Genomic DNA, 21,966 nt, shown 5'->3' with positions numbered 1-21,966 from the left:
ATCTATCATACATTGTATCGTTGCGACCTCGTCGCTAGTCCCCAGTTCATGACCCGCAACGATCCAGATTTAGCGAATTAGTTCAAACAGTCGGCCCTCTGGATGTTTCTAGAGCTGGTTGTTGGGTCAGTTTGGGTCGCCTTTCCACCTCTGGGATGGTGGTTCTGTCTTTTGTGCTACCTTCCTTGAGGATAAGCTCCCTCTCCCTCATTTCATGGAGACTCCTTCTCCTATAAAATCACTCACCATTGCTATGATCCGCTGGTTCCTTAGTTGCTAGTTCTTTTGGTTGTATAGTGCTGCTAGTGCATTTGAGTTTGATAGATAGCTTTGGTGTGAGTGTGACAAGTGTGGGATTGCTAAATAGTTTGCAAGAGGTTGTGGAGTGCCCTTAACCTTGTATTAAAGCTTGTGAGTGAGAGAGAGATATTGTTGTTTGGGAGACCTATCTTTGAGAGTGAATGCTTGAAGAAACATACTGGCTGGACCCTCCGAGAAGGCTTGCGACATCAAGACTTGGTTGTAAGCTTTGCTCTTGATTTATCATTAATACAATCAATGATGATTTCCTATGTCTTGTATGTAATTTACTTGATAGCTCATGACTTCTTGACTTTATGAGTAAATAGATCATTGTTGTTTCTCGGTTACGTGCTCTGTTGTTTTCTTGTGGTGTTTCAGGTTAATTGCTCATTAAGGAGAAGGAAACGGAAGCTGGAGCAACGCAACGGAACTTCATCAACCACCGGTTTGAGGTAGGCCTCCAATGATGACTATTTAAGGGAATTAATTGTTGTTTTGTCCTTGTTGTGACTAGACCCACTCTAGGGCTAGAGGGGTTGCCTTTGTCCGCAGAGGGAACACTTTCCTACTTCATAAGTTGGCGACTCCGCTGGGGAGTCCTTTGTATGTTTTTTCTCTTGTTTGCTTTTGTTTGGTTTTGATTTGGTGTTTCTTTAATTTTTGGGTTAAACCATCAGTTTTTGGGTTACCTGGGTCAATCTGGGAAGTCCCCTTACTGTCTGGAAGAATAATCTAGTGTCATTTAGGTGATTTTACTTTGTCTTTTGCTTAAGTAAGATCGTCGTTGAAGATAGCCTAACAGTTGCGACATCATCGCTGATGTTATAGCTTTGTACCCGCGACTATTTGGCTTTCGTCTCGGGTTGCTAGTTTAATTCCCACGACGACTCTTGAAATCGGACCGTCGCTAAAAACAGGTGTACTTTAGCGATTGGTCTCTAGTTGTCAATGTAACACCAGCGACTAGTCTCTAGTCAGTGTAACACTCGCGACGATTCCTGTAAAGTTGTTTTTACAACTTTACCTCCTGAATCCATCAATCTTGTTTATCCCCTGTTGTTTCGTGTCTCTCATTAGCTTGTTTTAATTGCTTTTGGTTAGGGTACTGTCTCTTTGATTTCATTGAATGAGTCTTGTGTTTTTTGACCATGTGACCTAGCCCTTTAGAAGTTTCGTCGAGAAACCATTTACTTGGGTTGCTTGTCTATCCAAGGTTCATCCACAACCATCTTATTGATTTGCTTGAGGTTTTTTTCCTTGCTGATTGATTTTTAGTGTCGGTTATTGATCCAATTTTTTATATTGATTCGATTTCTTCACTACCAAGCATAGATCACAATTGTTTGGATCGAGCAATTCACGCTCGCTCGTTTGTATCTTTAAATTCAAAAAAAAAATCAAAAGTTTGCATTCATTTAGCATACGAAAGTGAAAGTACATTTGCATTACGAATTTTCATGTTTGAGAAATTGGAAAGCAAATTTTAAATCTTTCATTAGTAGTATCGATGCATCGTGAGATTAGTGTATTGATGCATTGTGTTTCTTAGTGTTTGCATTCGCTTGTCTTGGTTTGGGAATGAACTCTCTACCTTTCTGTAAGTAGGTGTCCATCGAAATGAAAGATGCTTTACTCATTCTCGTTGCATCCTAGGGTTTTTTTGATATACATACGGTAATGCCTGAAAATTGAAACCTAATTCAAGATCAACTCTAAAATGAACTGAGTGAACCTAACAACGCATTGGAACTTAACGCGCATTATTTAGAGGTCTAGGCTAGAGACGTGCTCCGACGTCGTTAAACTTAGTCACTATTGCTTTCACTTAAGGTTGGGTGATTCCTCCTTCGTGACTCAATAGCTGCTAGTACGGACTTGCGCTCCCAGTACTGTCGAGTATATGTTGGGAGAGCCCACTAGGTTATCATCTTATATCCTATATTCTTGAGAGATGAAGAGCCAATTGAGGACAAAAATGGGATTAGAAGGGAGAGCCTTCCCTATCCTTGGGATGAAGTAAGCTATCACATTCTCAAGTATATTTCTTGTGAGGGAAGGCTCAGTATAGTCTATGGTTACCAATTTAGACTCCTCCATGAGTTGAGATTTGGAGAAAAGTTACCCCTTAACAGAAGACTTAGTTTGTCCTACTTCTTATTGCAATCAATAATAGACATGAGCATAAAGGTACAGGAAGGAAAACATCAGCAGTTGGCACATCATGGACTAATCAAGCTCATACTAGAAGATGCCTTAAGCCAATTAAGAGTCCCTATTCTATGGTCCACATTTAGGGACATGGACAGGGAGGTTGTAATTGAAGCAATTGAATATGAAAGGGACCCAACCTCTAGTGGTGAGGAGGAAGAAGAAGAACCTGAGGAGGAAGAAGAAGAGGAAGAAGAAGAGGAAGAACCTGAAGAAGAAGAGGAGGAACCTGAAGAAGAAGAGGAAGAACCATAGGAAGAAGAGGAGGCAGAGACAAATAAAACAAAGGAAGAAGAGGAAGGAGAAGAGAACAATGGAGAAGAAGCATAGAAGGATGAGGCAAGCCCTGAAAAACATACCAAGGAAGGGGAGGAATCTCCAAGAGTGTCTCCTGAACCCATAGAGAAGGAGGCAGTTGCTGCCTTGACTGCCTAAGCACACCCATAAAGTCAACAGGAAAAAGGCAGAGGCAGACTCCCCTATATTTCAAAACAAGGAGGAGCACTAGGATCAAATAGGGGAGACCACAAACACCTACCAAGACTCCTATCATCATTGAAGACTCACCAAAAGGACAAGAAAAACTAGTCTCCCTAGAAATGAAAGGTGAAGAGGGCACATCAAAACAAGCTTCCCCAAAGTCGCCAATCACTTATGTTAGGAGGTCTGTCACCAAGTCAACCTCAGCAAAGCAAACCAAAGAACTTATGACCCCATTTCAAAAAGAGAAAAGGCTCCTACAGGAAACACAAACAGTCCTACAGGAAACTCTGTCAGCACTACAGGAAACACAGAAAAAGCAGCAGGAAGGACAGCAAGGACAAAGGAAAGGCAAGGAAGCAGCAACACAAGTACAAGAGGAGGCAAATGCTCCAAAGACATTAAAGGGAGAATCCCAAGAGCTGCAGGAACCTAGCCCACAGCCCAATCTCAACTCCTATTACAGATTCATTGAGGGAGGCAGAGTCATACCACAGAAATTTGCCATCCCTCTCTTCTTTGAGCTTGAGGAGAGAGCAGCGACACATCGCTAGATGCAAATTGCTAAATCAAAGAATGTAGAGGATGTGGGCCATATGGAAGAGAAGCTAGAGATGGGCAAAGAGTTGAGTAAGATAAGAGACAGGGAAAGAGTTATGAAATCTCAACTAGAGGCTGAAAACACATGGCTGAGGAGGCAGGTACATGAAAAAGAGAGCCAATTGGCCACTATGGCAAGCCTCTCTATGGAGGCACTCCAATGCAGGATGCCACCAAAGTCGTATGCCTTGTACCTAAAATATCAATGGCTGCAATTTCAAATAAAGACCCTAGCACAACGAGGGACTGTGCCTTTCCAAGACTATAGGCAGTTCATTGAGCTCTATAACCAAATCACCCTAGAGGATAAGGTCAAGATATCTTAATTCTACTTACACAACTTGGCCTTAACAGACTTGAATTTGTGGGGCCCCAATCCAAAGTTGGGGGACGTACAACTAATGGTCTTTGCATCATGGATGAGTTGTGAGAAGGCCAGAGCTAAGGAAGTAAAGAGGGTGTTGGAAAGAGAAGAAAAAGAGCCCCTTTACATCAGAGCAGAACAGATCAATTCCATGGTTGTCATTAGCACCCACAACATCATAGCCAATGATCCCCATCTTGCACCAAAATACCTAGCTACACAAGAGCAACCAGTCACTAATTTTGAAGACACCTTGATATTGCTAGGGGATGAAAGCCAACAAGCATGCCAAAGGAGATGGGGCACCCTACCATACAGCCTAAGGATCAAGGAGTATCATTCCCCTGAAAGAATGAGGGATGCACTAGAAAGGACCCCACTGTATAAGAAGGCACTACAAAGACTCAAAATCAACTGGATTGGCTTGAAACTCAGTCCACCATTACTCTTGGGTATGTTAGAAGGAAGAAAGTAGGAAGAGAAAAGAATCAATGGGAGGAAATAGAGAAGCATGCAAGATTTTATCCACAAGAGGAGAATACATCAACAGAAGCCTAGGATGTCAGAGAGGCCACAAGAGCAATGAAAGACATGGACATAGATTAAGTTGCTCAAAGGATGAGCAACACTTTCAGTAAGGGGGTGATGATGAGGCTCATCAATAGGTAAATTATATGGACCTTAATGCCACTCTCCAACTTATTAAAATCAACTTTTCTCACATTTCTTTACATATTTTATTATATTTTGCTTAGTGAGAAGGGTAAAGATGAGATGTTATGTCATGTGGCCTAATGTGCATTAATTGCAGGATTTAGAGCAATTTTTGCTAATTTAAGTGTAAGAACTCGAAGTAGACAAGCAAGAGGGATTTTAGGAGATTGGATCTCCCTCCTTAACTCCTCAATCACTCGAAGATTCCTCCACCAAATCTCATCAGCTGAGAGTTACAAGCAGCCAAGCCATTATTTTTCGACTTTTTTGTTGTAGCCAAGAGGCATTTTCGAGCTAAGACATTCTAACTGATAACTCTTATGTATTTTTGACACTTTGATAAGAATGAGAAGCATTCCCTTGATCCAGCATTGAATTGACTTAGAGAGCTGAAGCTCTTGGGTTAGGGCCCAACCCCAGCAGCAAAGGTTCCTCTTTTTGTATATGTATGCTTAGATTACGTTTATAGTTAGTTGTTGAAGTGACTTCTGTTTTGTTTAAATCTACAAGTATTTGGATGATTGCTTAGTTTGTTTCCATTTGTGGACAGATAGATCAATGGTACAATAGTGAAAGTAAATACTTCAGAAAAGCTTGTGGTAGTGGCCTCTGCCTCATCTCCCTTATGGGATCATGGTTTGAGGGTTCCATTCTCACAGCCCAAAAACATATTTATTGTTTGATCACTGCATAACTTAGGATTTCTTGTTGCATAGATCATTGTTTCTAAATTTCTTAGAAGTACATGCAATTGTCATTTTGGTTTCTTGAGTTTGTTATGGTTTAGAAGCACTTCCATTCATAAACTTAGCCATTATCTATTAATAACTTTATTTTTCCTAAATTCAACTCATCTTTTCCTTATATAAATGAAATTGTGCATAAACGAAAAAAAAGAATGTATGTTGTTGTAGGAGTTTCTAATCTGCAGGGAGACCTCATCTCGCCAGCCTCATCCAAGTCTTCTCCACCTACGCTGCCAAAGTCCACCAAACCCTAATCCAAATTTATGTTTTGTAGCAAAGTGGACATTTTCCTTGAGCAAGTCCAACCATCTTGAAGCCTTGGACTGAGCCTTGGGTAGTGTGCACCTCCTCTGTGCCTTATTCCCCCATCAGACACCTTTCCCACACTTTGTTCTACCTTTCCTACACCCCTATAAGCTTTCGTCTTGTTTCTTGTAGTAAAACAGGGCATCCTGTAGTAGAAATAGGACATCCTGTAGTACTACAGGCAATCCTGTAGCAGCATGTTTTAAGCCCGAAATGAGCAAAAATGGTGATTTGAGCTTATGTTAAGTCTCCACTTGGCCTCCATACCCTCAACACCATTCTAGACATGTTTCCCCATACCTGACTACCCTGCCAAAGAACAAATTGGTTAAATTGGCATTTGCATTCATAAACTTGAAAATCAAAAAGGCATTTCTGCAATTTCTAGTTAGCACATGCATGCAGCAGTCACAGTGGTTTTAGGATAATTTCCATGCTTATTTCAATCAAGATAACTAGATGATAGATGCAAGGTTAAGTTAAGTCTCTTTTGCAAGCAATATGTGTAGATGCTTAGCTAGATGATTTCATGTCACTTTATGGCACTTTCCAATTCAGTACTTTCATTTCCTAGAGTAGGCAACATTTCCTTTCTACAGTAAGAATAGTTTTTCCTATTGCTATTTGGTAGTCAGACTCCTTCTAGTCAATAGAATACTAGTTTGAAAAAACCCTAGTGGTCTATCGACCCAGTTGAAAAGTGACAAGAGTAGACCATTGCATCTATTGTGTATACAACACTGTCACCTCCAAGTTTGTACAAACCCTGAGTTGATGAAGTAAAGTTGGTAGCCCTAGGAGTTGCAACATCTTTGCTACAATACTGGAGTTCATCAACAGTGATGTGCATGACACAATACATTGAGTAGTAACTTCAGCATATATCATTGTGGAGTATGAAAGCAGTGACCTTAATGATGTATGGAAATACGGTTGTGTTTAAAATGTAGTGAGTGGACAGCGGTCGCATGAGAGTGGACAATGACAAGTGCAGAGACAAAGAAGTGCAGTGGACAGTGTTATTGCAGCAGCAGCAGCAGTGGCAGCAAGTATACAGTGGTAGCAGCGACATGTGGTTGTGGCAGTGAGATGGCTAGTTATTTGTAAAGGAGGTTGAAGACTCCTGCAGAGTTTGTCTACAAACATCTTCAGGCTTGGGGAGTTGTGTACTTCCTTCCAGCATAGCTGGTAAATGTGTATGTAACCACACATAATGCAAAGCTTGTTTGGACAACAAAAATCCTGTGTATTGTCTATTTGATGCAATGAAGTTTCTATTTATCTTAATGCTATGAATGTTTAAGAAAATAAACTAACCAATTGTAAAAATAAGGGAAATACTAATTCACCCCCCTCAGCGTTTCCAACAATTGGTATCAAAGCAAGTCCTTCGTTGAAAGCGTAACCACTTGAAGGCGGATCTGTAACATTCAAATTTGATTGGTGAAGCATGTAGTTGAAGATAAGATGATTGTCGACCTTGAAGAAGATGTGAATTCCCTCAAAGAAAAGCTTCACGCAGTGACACTAGAGAGGGATAGGTCCACGAGAATGTTTAATACTCTTTATCGAGAACATGAAGACCGGAAGGCCAAGAAGACAAAGTATTACGATAATTGGTGATTTGCCATAGTTGATATCAGTTGGATTCAACTTCATATTAAAGAACTACAAACATCGGGAAAGGAGCGGGAACTTGATGAAGCAAATAAAGAAGTGGAGCATCTCAAAAGCATGTTGGAAGAGGCAAACAAAAGATAAAGCACACTGACAAGCCAACTCAAGGAAAAGGGAAAGCCAAATAAATGGAACAAGCAAGATAAAGAACATGGCAAGTAATCTCCTCCTTGAAGAGGGAACTTGAAAAAGCTAAAAGGACAGCGGATGTCTTAACAAGTCAGATAAAGCAAAATGAAGAAGATTGCATAAACCATGAGCAGGGAATTGTCATCTTGAAAGCAAACGTTGACAGGCTAAATCAAAAATTGAGAAGCTCACGAGTCTTGGATGACATCATCAATTGTTAGAGATCACCACTTATCAAGACAGGACTTGGATATGTTGGTGAGTCCTCATCCTCCCACAATGAAGAGAAGCCACAAGAAGAAAAGTTTGATCACAATGATGAAAAGCAACCACATGTCAAGGAAAAAGTGAAGCCTCATGAAGAGAATACTCATGTCAAAGATGAAGAGAAGCCACATGTCAAGGAAGAAAAGAAGTCTCATGAAAGGAAGCCTCATGCCAAAAATGGAGAGAAGCCCAAAGTCAAAGTCCTGCACAAATCAACCAACAACAAAAATTGGAAGACCAATGTCATAAGAAATTGAGATGATACATTCAAGACACCAATTCATAATAGAGCATCCAGAAGTGGAGAGCAACAAAGATACTCTCAAGGGGGAGACACCTCCAACAAATCTTCACCCTATATGCCCAAGTATATAGGCGCATTTTATGGTTATTGTTATACTGTTCTAGTTATGGACACAGAGTTGCAGATTGCAAGAAATATAGCAAGAGTATTGATAGAGGGTTTTATCAAAGCGCTAGAAGCAGATTTTTTGGAAAACAAGACAAAGTCTCATACACCTACGACAGTAGAAGTTACACCACCTTTGCTCCAATATTGAGGTCAAATGTAGAGTGTTATTTATGCCATAATTTTGGTCATTTTGTTCGAAATTACAGAAGTGGCTTGACGTGGACCTTGCAAAACCAGGATGTAAGGACCTTCACCAGGAAGGAAAACAACACCACTAGGGTCTGGCAGAGAAAACATGCTTCATAATGAATTCTCTCACAATTAGTAGATGCAATGAGACAAGGGTAGTTTGTAGGAGAGTGCATCGTTAGGGGGAGCCTATGTATTTGAAGAGTTGATGCAACCGGAAAGCTCATTGTTAGGAGGAGCCTATAGAGATGATGCAACAGGTAAGCATATTGTCAAGGGGACCATATCACTTGTAAATATCGTCAAGGACGTGTTAGCCACCCTCCATTGATGTCAAAGGGGGACAGAACCTAGGATGAATAAACGCAGAGAGAGATTCAGTATACAACATGTCTTGTCTTACTAGGTTTGTTGACATCAATGACAAAGGGGGAGATTATTGAGTATGTTGTCATTGATGTCAAAGTGGGTGCACGTGCAGGAGATGGAGGTGCAACAGGATATCGTGAAAGTGCATGGTATCGTCATTAATGTCCTCAGAATGTTTATTTTCTTGGATGAGATGTTGCAGTCATGAAACCCTAGCTAACCCTAGCACTAGGGTTTGGTTAACTGGACAATGGACACACCTGCACTTGTTGGAGATTTTTAAAGCAACATATCGTCGAGTTTGTCTCCATGACCTCTGCCAGCATATTCTCCTCGTTGAGCCAATTCCGACATATGTGAAGCGTCTTGTGGGCCTTCACGGTTTGAGAGATATGGTTGATTAAAGTTGACACACCCTTCATTGTGGCCAAAAACCCGAGGGTTATTGATGTGGCATTACATTAATGGCTAGCTGATGGTGATATTACTTTGATTATTAAAAAGATAATGTATGGTCCAAAATAAGTTGGAAACTTGACTCAAAAAAAAATTCAAGTTTGAATTCTCCTAAGATAAAAGGCGGCCTCCTAAAATATTTCATTTACAAATGAATTTAAAAATTAAAATTCAAAAATGGATTTCCCTCCAAATTCCTCATATCGGCTAGCTTTCATAAGAGGTCTATCAATCTATAAAAAGGCATTCGCTTCTCCATAATGAGTGCAAGACTTGGATTCATCTGCAGGATAGTTGAATTGCTTTTAGAGGTTGAAAGTTGGTTTGGGCTGTGTTTTTTTATGTTTTCTATTTGGAAATGATTTCTGGGCTACAAATTGGCTTAGTTATATGTAAAGGTTTATGTACCAAAACCTTGTCATCTGTTGTGGCCTGGAGTAGACATTATACAAATGTAGATTGGCTTTCGTTGGGGTTTTATTCTGCAGGAGGAATTCGAAGAACTCAACATCATCAATGGCCTTTCTTCTACATTATGGGATCCGTTGAGCTTTAAGAATATCGCGACTATTGAGATACATATGCAGCCTTGCTCTGCAGCGTTTTTCTATAAGGCACACCTGAAGCGTATTTTAAGTCACCTCTGCAGTGTCAGTCTCTTCTAATTTGTGATTTGGAACAGGTTGTGGGTTTGAACCTAATGCTGGAGAAACCACAAATGCCCTAATCTATGATCTAATCATTTTCAATGTAATGTAAGACCTGTTGCATACACACAATGCCCAACAATCATTGCATCTACCTGAAGCCTCTGCATCAAATTAAAGTCTGATTAAGAAACAAATTTCGATCTCCCAAAGCATTGCAATATATCGTATGGACAAACACTCACCTATTTGTTCTATCGGTCCCATGTGTAGATTATGAAGTTAGCTTGAGAAGAATGAAGAGGTCCATAGATCATAAAGCCAGTACGTTGCTCTATTCAAAGCATATATCTAATCAAATTTTCGGTCTCAAAGATTTATCTTTTTGCTTTGAAGTGTTCCAAGGACCAGTGAAGACCTCAACCGTGATCTGAAGCGCTTTAGGGCAGAGGTTTAAATTTATCTTTTGCAACCTAATCTGGAGTTGCACTTTGCGGCCTCTGTATCAGTTAAAAGGGAGATTTATGAGTTTAGCTCTAAGTATAAGGGTGTGTCATCTAAAGCATTGAGGAAGCCTTTGACGAAAGGCCTAATCCTTAAACTTGTGGCCTTGATTTTCATTGCACTAAGCATAAATTTTGAATAGTTCCAAGGTCTATATGTCTGAAGAACAAGGGTTTTGAATTTCGTCATTTAATATACATTTATGTCATCGTCCTAAGGCTGCGTTGTTAGGGTAGGTGATGAATTTGAAATAGGTCTAGTCTTCTCTATATAACTCTTTCTCGGCTTCCATTAGGGCTTCAAACCCTAAACATATGGATCGTTCCTTGTGGCTCAATAACCGGCAAAGAGGTAGTTTAAGTCCAGCAGTATATATATATATATATATACTACTTGTACATCTCTTGAGACCGACCTATGTGTTGAGAAAGCACTCATTTGAAGACATGGACCGGTGTTTTTCTTACTAAAGAACATTTGTGACGACGCAAACCTGAACAATGAAGAAAGACCTAGCAAGTATGATCCATTGAACATGAATAAATGGGTACAGTACTAATCGAATTCAGTAATAGTTGAAGTATTTTTGCTCATTAAGTCTTCAGCATCAGAGAAATTTTGGGTATTCACATTGACATCATTTGCAACAGTGATATATCTCATCAATAAGAGTTTTGAATCAGGTTTTCATCAATTGGAGTTAGGGTTCATGCTCAGTTAGTGATAATACCACAGTACTTGTCAATTGGGCTTCATACACTTGTATCTTTGAAGCAATGTTCAAATTGAAGATGTCTTATGATGAGTAGAGCTTGACAAATAGAATTGTCTTTTAGCACCTACATCGAATCATATTCTCTTGTGACACGATGACACAGTGACACTTGTGATTTAGTGACATGAGAGGATGAAGTGACTTGATAACAAATGCATTAAATGGTGTCCTTCCTTCTTAATATGCATTGCTCTCAAAGTTGAATAAAACAGAGAATGTAGTACATTGACGGTAACATAACAGTAACCTTGCTAACAGTTAATTGACAAGGGGACCAAGAGGAAGTAATCTACAAGACAGAGAGACTGTGGAACCTTAGTGCACACTAGTGACCTTGATTAGACAATGATACTAAGGCAGTATGTGCAGTGATGTGATGAGAAACAGTGACATTATTACAGTGTCTTGATGACAATCTCTTGTTGGGGATAATAACCTACTCTTGATAGTAACCCTTGATGTGAAAGAGACAGTGACTTGATCTGTGCCTTGATAGTGATGTGCTTGACCCAAATATACTGAGCAGTAATTTCAATCTATATCATTGTGGAGTATGATTGCAGTAACCTTAATGATGTATGGCAGTATGGTTGTGTTTAAAGTGCAGGTAGTGGAGAGCAGTGGAGTGAGAGTGGACAGTTACAAGTGTAGTGACATAGAACAACAGTGGACAATGGTATTGCAGCAGCAACAATGGCAACAAGTATACAGTGGTCGCAGTAGCAAGTGGTTGTGGCAGTGAGATGGTTAATTATTTGTAAGGGAGGTTGAAGATTCCTACAGACTTTGTCTGCAAACATCTTCAGGCTTGGGGAGTTGTATACTTCCTTCCAACATAGTTGATAAATGTTTATGTAACATACATAATGCAAAGCTTGTTTGGACAACAAAAATCATTTGTGTATTGTCTATTTGATGTGATGAAGTTTATGTTTATCGTAATGCTTTGAATGATTGGGAAAATAAACTAACCAATTGTAAAAATCAGGGAAATATTGATTCACCCCCGTCCTAATATTTCCAATAGTTGGCAAAGGCAACGATTTTGCAAAAGAGGTCCAAAACAACAAGGTAGGTGAAGCGTGACCTTTGGCAGACTGGATTGAAAGGACAACTTCCAAGCAAAGCAAAATGGTTCTATGGAGGAGGAAAATTTTCCTCACCTCATTCGATAAATCTTTTAGGAACCAAAATCCTCCCAAAATAGGGAGGTATGATCCAAATTGGATCACTATATTGTTCGACATCTATTTCAATGCTTTCAGAATATAAGAAATGGAGGAATCAACTTCCAAGATGATTTTCATTATTGGGTCTAGTTTTCGAGAATTGGGTCTGAAACCTTCTAGGGCCACTTTGAAACATTAAATGATGTTTTTGGGGTCAAAATTTTCCTTCTTTAGTGTCAAACCTTGCGACAAGAATCATGGGAATTGAAGCTCCTATGTCAAAGTTATGCATCTCAAAAGTTGACTTACCATATTTGGCCACTATGGTATGAGTGGATGCCACGTCAACCCCACGACTCATGCATGAGGGGCTAGTCAGGTGGGAACTATGAAGAATACTCTAGAAGGGTCAAAGTTATAACTCTAGTTTAGAGTTGAATTAACCAGATATGACTCCTAGTTGGCTATAGGGTATGTTAAAATTGTGCCATTAAGAGCTGAAAGGGTACCATTCTATTTGATTGTATTTTGTTCCATATTAGAGTAGAGCAACTAGGATTGGGAGTGAGAGAGCATAACAGAGGGAGTTAGTGTTCTATAGTAGCCTAACAAGACACGACTCTCAGATAACTCCATAGAAAGTATCTTCTCCTTTGTATTTGTATTTTACCATTCCAATGAGAAAAGAGAGCAGAGTAGCACTACCCTCCAATTGGGTCTTCTCCCATAAGGGTTTCCTAGCGAAAACGATTGTGTTCATTGTGGATGGGGTACAATTGTATTTATTGTTCTCTATTGTTCGCATTCTATCTATTTCATGCATAAGCAAAAGTTAAATAATTAACAAATTTGGAATATAAAGGAATTTAACCTTCATAATATAGATTTCAGTGTATTTTATCAGATCTATTGTGATGAAATGTCTAGTGGAATATTCACAGTAGTTTACCAATCATATTGGCATTAGAGTAGGTTTCTTTGGGGAATCTTGTCAAAATTTGTAAGCAATCGAAGCAACATAAGCATAAAATCGCAAAATCCTAACCATGGTCGACGAGTTTATTCATAACAACCCTAATCCAAGGAAGAGAGATTTACAATGTTGGAGGTGTAGGCCATTAACATCAACCATAATATGAAATTCCATATGGTGTCTCTATCAAACAATCTTGGAATCAAAGAAGAAGGATTTTCCAACTAAGGGGTCATAAAAAAAGGGAAAATTGGGGGATCGTGAAGACCCTGTAAAGGAGTAAAGCAAAGAACCTATGAAACAGCAACTGAGTTTGAGTGTCATTACACATTCACAGTCCTTATTTAAGATGGAATCAAAGGTCGACATAAAGTCATACCAAGGTGAGATCGATGCCTTAAAATCAAAACACTGGTTGTAGAAATTAGAAGTAAATTTTAGCATTCACCACATAGATGAGGTGAAGAATTTTTCTATTGCTAGAATGAAGTTAGAAATCCATGCCCTATCCCAATGGGAAAACCATATGCAAACACTTCAGCTAGAGGGTGATTCCCCAGCAACCAAATGGGAGCACTTCAAAACAATCGTAAAGACCCAATTCTACTCTATTGGGTATGTAGATGACCAACGGATCTAATGGAACTACTTCAACAAGACGCAGGGGCAAAGTGTATAGGAGCACACCACTAAATTCACAAAGATGCCCATCATGTTGGTTATCTATCCCGAGATCCCAATACTCCTCAAGTATTTAGGGGGTCTACATAACAATCTATGAAAGCAAGTGATTATTTCAAGCGAAAAACAGTGGACGAGGCTTGTGTACAAGCACAATGCTTGGAAAAAAAATAAGAGAAAAGAAAGGGCAGTGAAGTGGTTCAAAACAAAAAGAGCACCTAGAAGCTTCCAAGGAAGGGATGAAGAAGTGGAAGGGGGAAAGGATAAGAAGATAGTAGACATTGCACATCAATGCAAGGATCCTAGCAATCATTGCAACCACTACAACATTGATTGTCACACTGGGGAGAACTACTAGAATTGCATCCATAGTTAAACTCAAAGAATGGTAAGAAGGATGGGGAAAAAAGAATCTTCTTACCAAATGTCTGATCAATAAGGGGGAAAGTAGCTCCAATGTGGATGAGAAGATTGTATGCACCTCAATGTAATAAGGAATGAATCGAAGTAGCCTTCATCACCAGGGAAAGTAGAAGACCAAAATCTTCCATATCAATATCAAGGTTAGGGGGACCAAGATAGATGTTGTGTTCAACTTAGATTCGTGTGTCAATCTCATAGTAGCGGATATAGTTAACAAACATGGATTGGAGGTTCATGATCACCCTAGCCCGTATCCATTGTGATGGGCAAATAAGGGTGTGAAAATTAAGGATACAAAACAACGTAGAATAGAATTTGCTATCAGTGTTGATTATATTGATGTAGAATTGGATGTAGTACCACTTGATGTATGTGGTGTCATGTTTGGGAGTCCCTACATGTATATGTAGGATGCAATCTTCATGCAGAGAGACAGCATCCTCATCAAGGATGGGAAATAATTCATCAACACACAAAGTTAAGTCCAATATTTCGCTGATAAATGCCTATCAAGCTAGTAAATTGATTAGTTAGACAAAGAAATATGTTTTACTATTCTTAATTGAAAATTAATCTCGTGAGAAATAAACAAGGGTTACGGCATCCATAGAGAGAAGTAATAAAGAATAGAAACATCACCTAGAAGGGTTGCTACAAGCATAAAAGGGGGTGTTTTAAGAGACTAAAGGGCTACCATCCAAGAGGGAAGTGGAACATGAAATCTAACTATTACAAAACTCTCCATTGCCAAATATTGGGTTATAAATACAATCTGATCTAGAAGAAAGTGGAGCGAAGAAGCAATTGCAACAACTATTGAAGCATGGTTTTATTTGACCAAGTACCTCACCTTGTGGGTCACCCATCATAATTGTGACAAAGAAGGATGGGGCTTGCAAAATGTGCACTGATTACGAAGTGTTAAACATGATTATGTTCAAAAATAGGTACCCCTTTCCCAAGATTGATGATCTATTAGACTAAATGCAGCAAGTGACATACTTCACCAAGATGGATTTAAACTCAGGGCATCACCTAGTTCCAATCAAATAAGAAGACACCTAGAAGGTCGCCTTCAAAACCAGGAAAAGTTTGTATGAGTGGTTAGTCATGCCATTTGGTCTATGCAATGTGCTAGCTATGTTTATGAGACTCATGAATGATGTACTACGCCCTTGTCTAGATTATTTTTTGTTGTTTATTTCGATATATATTAGTTTATAGTGCTACATGGGAGGAGCACATCTCACAATGCAAATGCTAAAGATGTTGTACAAGCACCAGCTACTAGCAAATCGCAAGAAATGTGAGTTTGCACAATAGTCACTAGTGTTTTTAGGCTATGAGATTGGAGGAGAGAATTTTATAATAGATCTGAAAAAAATAGAGACCATAATGAAGTTGTTGATAACAATAAATGCCTCTAAGGTTAGAATTTTTGTTGTGGTAGCACAATACCTAAGAAAAGCTTCATTTCAATTGTAGCTACACTACTCCACACTATAACACTAAGTGGTAAGAGCTTCTAGTGGTGGAAGGGTCAACCTAAGGCATTTGAAAAGTTGAAAAAAAAAAGTATCCAAATACCAGTTCTCACGTTACCAAACTTGTAACAACTCTTCGAAGTGGAGACAAATGCAGGCAGGAATACAATGGGAGTTATCTGTAGGGAGGAAGGCACGCATGCTACCATTTCAAAGTATTTCATGGGGAAGACATCAACTACCCTACCTATGACAAGGATATCTATGTTCTAGTACATGTTAAAAAGTGGAAACACCATATGATGGGAAAAGAGATAGTCAAGAACAAGAAGTTTAGCACAAACAATTTGGTTGACATGCTTTCAAGGCCACCTACATCAAAAATTACAACTTTGGGAACTTTGATGCACATGGAGCCTTTCACCCATGATGCATACATAGAGAGATATACAGAAGATGAGAACTTCAAGGAGGTGTTTTAGCAATTATAGAGTTAAAGTCATGTAGATAATGGTGACCACATAGCTGACTATCATCTCTAGAATGGATTACTCTTTAGGTTGGATAAGTTTTGTGTTCCTAAAGGTGAGCGACTACAACTTATTAGAAATGCTCATACCTTCAAGGTTGCACGCCATTTCAGTGTTGGAAGATAGTTTCCAACTTACAGAGGTATATGTACTGGGCCAGAATGCTAGATTATGTCACATGGTTCATTATGTCACATGGTATACTATATTCCACCAACAAGCCAAGTGATAAGAAGCAAGGTCTAGACCGTCCCTTACCCATATACCCACTCATCCTTGGTAAAGCATTTCCATGGATTTTGTGGAAGGCTTACCAACAACCAGGAGGGGACATGACTACCCGTTTGTGGTAGTTGACAAGTTAAGCAAAACGAGCATTCTCATGGTATGTAAAACGACCATCAAAGGGAAAGAAGCAACAAATTTGTTCTTTGAACAAGTCTAGGTGCACTTTGGGATACCAAGGAGCATCATTTCAAACAAGTTCACCAAGCTTATCAACACATTTTGACCTATGTTAGAGGAGAAGATGGACATGAAGTTAAAGAGATCAAAGTCATTCCATCCATAGAAAGAAGGGAAACAAATGTAATCAACAAGACTTTGTTGCGCCTTTTGAGGGGTTATAATCACATGCATTTACAGACCTAGGGCAAAACTTTGGTCTATATAGAACACTCTTATAAGATAGCAATCCACACTTCTACCGGTAAGTCCCCATTTGAAGTTTGTTTTGAATATATGCCACCTTCACCTTTTATGTTGTATATGGACAAGGAGTGATGGAGGATCTCCCAAGGGATGCACTACGAGCAAAAAAATATTTCATTAAATTAGGCAAATCCATTTGCAAGTACAAAAGATGCTAAAGAATTCATAGGAAAAGTTCAAAGTCGAGTGTGATCAACACAAGATAGAGAACTCATTTGGAGTGGGAGAAAGAGTATGGTCATATCTGAGTCCAGGCTACTGTGATTCATATTGCTCTAAAAAAATTCTTCCCGATAGATAACATTGAAAGATTTTCAAGTCAATGTTTCAAACCAACTAGTGTGGTTCATCAGCGACACCTAAATGAAAATTTTGAACAAGCCTAACGGATTCAGTAGAGAAAAAAAGCAAGAGAAAAAGGTGAAAGCCGAAGAAATCAAAAGACAAATTCACAAGGTCAAACACCAAAATCGAACGCTAGAGAAAGTCAGGGAAAAAGAAAAGAAAAAACAACAAAAACCATTACCTCCACATAAATAATAATAATAATATATATATTTATTTTAATAAAAATAATTACAATAATGGTTAATATTCCCATATCAGGATAATAATAAACATAAAATATTATTAGATTATATTAAAACCATTACCTCCCCATAAATATAATATAATATTTATTTATTTTAATAAAAATAATTACGATAACGGTTAATATTCCCATATTAAAACCTTCAAGTAGGTTTCCACTCCTACAGCCTTCAAGTAGGTTTCCATGCAATTGCTCCATAGTGGATAATCATTTCCATCAAACATCGAAACTGTTCTTGAAGAGATGCCTTCTATTTCCATATTTGCTCACGATCTTCCCTCCAGTGATTGGACTGTCAGAGGGTTACCTGCTCTGATACCAATTGTTGATACTAAGAGGGGGCGGTGAATCAGTATTTCATAAATTTCAATAATTTAAGTATCAAATGATTAACCAATAACATCACATCAAATGAACACAAGATATATATATATATATATTACAAGGGAAATTATAACTTCTAGTTTAACAACTACAACTGGAAGGGCTACAACCCCAATATTTACCAGCTCCTACTAGAAGGAGGCGACAACCTCTTGAAGGAAGCTACAACTTCCTTCCCTAGCACCACCCTACCACCCTATAGAATAAAAGATAAAATAAGATCTTCTTGGGCACTCATACCAAGGACAATGGCCCAATCACTCATACACCTTCAGTTCTACCCCTCTTCAAAGTTAGATCCAAAAAGTATCCTTCAACGCTCTCCAAGTCTTCTCAAAATAAGCTCTCAAAATTTGTTATAAATCTACTACAATGATTACTCCTTCAACACTCTCCAAGTCTTCTCAAAATAAGCTCTCAAAATTTGCTACAAATCTACTACAATGATTACCTCAAGAATGTTGCAACAAGTGCTCCAAAGGTCTACTTTAAGTCTGCTCAAGAAGTGTCTACAAGTTTGCTTCAACAAGTTTGCTCCAAAGCTTCTTCAAGTTGACTCAAGGTTTGATCCAAAAACTAACCAAAGTTTGTTCAAGAATTTGATCCAATTCAAGATGTCTTTAAAAAAAAACTTGCTCAAGGATGCCTTTAAGTTTGCTTTAAGGTCTGCACCAAATCCTTTAAAGAATCCTTCAAGATCTTGGTCCAAAGTCTGCTTCACCAAAGACGTCTTCCAGTCTGCACAACGTCTTATTCAAAGGTCACCAAGGTTTGTCCACATCAATCACAAATGTTCCAAAAAGCATCACTTCAAGACACTTCTAAGAAAGCCTTCAAGACAGTTCAAAGAAGTTTGCGAGTCTGCTTCAAAATGTCTCTAAAAGGTCGGAAACAGAGGTTATAGAGTGTTATATGTCCACAAAAAAATTGAATTGCAGGATCGAAATAGTTTCTTCCACACTATGAGTGTGCACCTCCTTTAGGTTGAGTTATGTAGCATACCGCAGGGGCCGAAATTTGTCCCAAAGGGTCGAGTTTTGTACCCTATTACAGGGTCAAAATTCGCTCCTACTATAGTGTCGAAGTCTACACTTACCTCAAGGTTGAATTTATAAGGTCAAAGTCTACTTAGAGAGTCGGAGTCCAAGCCAAAAGAGGCCAAATTATTCACAAAAGATGGCTAAAAGTTTGATCAAGAGGATTACCAAAAGGCCACAACCCAAGGACAAAAACCAGAAACCAAATCCCAAGCGCTTCTTCTTCACTTCATCAAATCAATTTTTAGAATCTTTGATCTGCCTTTCTTCATATTTTTGTTTAAGCACAAGGCCTCATAAATTTTGTCTCAGACTTCTCCTAGAATCTCAGGTCAATCACAGAATTTGCTTGCTCCTAGAATGCCAACGACTAGTGTATTTATAGTGAATTTTGGAGGTCCCCTTAACTAGAGCCGACCTGAACAAAAAGATGATCTTATGACTAGTCATGACTAAATTAACGTTGACCCGAAGGAGATGAACCTACTTGATTGGAGAAGGCTTAAGATACTCGAAAATCATTTTTTTGACTCCCACATCATCTTCATTCAAGGACACATGGATTTTAGTCAATAATTTTGACTTTCTTGAAGGGGTTGTAATGAGATATCAAAGCCATAAATTAATGGGACAAGATCTAGTGCAAAATCCACTTGTATGGGGCATCAATCTTCAAAAATTAATATCTCTCAAACCAGGAGGACCCACAAAATGTGCCACTTATCAAATGAAGTGGCATGCCAAGGGTTATCACTCTAGTAGGTCCTTGTAACCAAATTCACTGAAATGTGCATGTTAATCATCAAACAAGTATTGGCCCATTCACCCATTTACATCAATGACAAGTTCTTCCAACAACTACTACCAGGGTTGTTATACCAACAGTAGTTGTCTATCCAATGTAATTGTCCACTTCTATATTTACGACAATAATCAATTTCTAATCAACAGTATTGATCCTACAATCAACTTTAATCCACTTAAAAATTATTTGAGCTACTAAACAGTTTGATCTCGACCTACAAAGAAACCTGCTACCTAGTAATGTCCTAACTAGTAGGTCGCCTTATTGTTTTACCCAGTTATGCTCCCTAAGCTCGTGTGTGCTACCCAATTCAATTCTTATTCAACAAACCCTTGGGAGTATAGGTCGCAAATCTCCCAGACGTCCCGTGATTCTACTCTGTCACCCAAAATCTTGTCGCAGGTTGTTGCCTCAAGAATGGGTTCAAGTCTCCCCCACTACCCTCAAACAATCCCACGACGAAATGTAGTGATATATCGTTGCCCTAGACAGCCTCAAGGAGGACTTATACATTGTTTCGCTAACCAAAACGGTTCAAGGACAGAAATTTGACCGCAAACAATTGCCCTAGAGGCCTTGATGTCCCTGATGTGCATTGCTGCTCTTTTAAAACTTTAGTGACCACTTAACCATGAGGATAGTTTCGTTGTCTTTGCATATCCACAGGAAAGGTTCTTGTTGCTTGGGTCATAACTCGGTGGATAAGATTGACCATAGAAGAAGAAAAATAAATAAAAAAAAAAAAAAATAAAAATTGCCTTAATTTACCCACAGAATTGCCCTTGTTGTTCAAGATCAGAGGTTCAATGGCTAAGGGATACCTCAGGGATGACCTTCGCTTAAGAATGACTTTCGTTGCCTTATAAAAAACTCGTTGACCACAGAAAATCCACTTCCTTGCCTGCCAAACCAGACTAGAGATGCTCCAAGTGATTATGTTGTAATAAAGTAAAGAAAAGAGGAATTAGCTAGCATGGGATCAACAACACCGAAACTAATCAAGAAAAGAAGGGGCCTTAAAACCCTCAAAGCCTCAGACCAAAAAAACAAAGATATTCCAATCCATAATTCCATGATGATGAAATGATTCTATATATCTCTTATTTATAGATTCCTCATGGGGGTCTCTTTTCCTTAATATAATGTGAGGGGTTACAAGTGTAGCCCCCAATTTTAACTATTTTGCCCCACGTAACCCAAATTTACCCAATGTTGCCCCAAAACATGGGATAATCGGTTTCCCCCTTTATCAATGACTATGGCATATGGGGTTGAATAGGCTACTTCGTCCTCCCTTGGGCAATTAATCAATAGAGAACATTACAATCCCCCCTTCCCGACATTGCTTGTCCTCAAGCAATTACACGTTCGGGTACTGCACAATTTGTCCCCTTATTTTCAAGAATGAGAAACTCCCTTCAATCCTTACAACTACCATAATGAGAATATTAGCACCCTGCTTTATTGCAACCTAATATCCAAAGTGTTGGATGGAGATGCCACCATGCAATAGTCGTTACTTTCATTCACCCATTTATAAATCAATTCTAGGTCAAGAGTACAAATATGTGCTACTGAAGTGAGTTATGGTTTGAACCCAACATTTTCATCCTCCACTTCTCTTGTTCTAACAATTTCATCACTATCACCTCCTTCATCAAATATCTAGGGTTCATATTCCTCTTCTTTTAGGATTGAATCATTGTTATTGTTAGAGCAAATTGCCTTTTTCACTTGATTATGATCATCCTTAGGCAGCAACCCTACTACAGCTTCTGTAATCGAGCATTTCAAATTGCCCATATAAATGTTGATCAATTTTATATTAGAAGGGACTATATAATCAACAGCAACCTGACTCGGGCCCTTGTAGAATTCGGAAGAAAATTTTTCATTAAAGTGAACATCATCTTCCTCGCATATGTCCTTGCTTATAGGCACCTTACCCAGCACATTTCTTCCCTTAACACATGCAGGAGACTGCAAGCGACTCCTACAGTCTGGAGTTGTTTTTTTAATATCGTTGTGACT

The sequence above is a fragment of the Pinus tabuliformis genome, chromosome Q, assembly GCF_031772625.1.
Source record: "Pinus tabuliformis cultivar Carrire ecotype Pingquan chromosome Q, CPIR1, whole genome shotgun sequence".
NCBI lineage: Eukaryota > Viridiplantae > Streptophyta > Pinopsida > Pinales > Pinaceae > Pinus > Pinus tabuliformis.
This window is presented reverse-complemented; position numbering follows the sequence as displayed.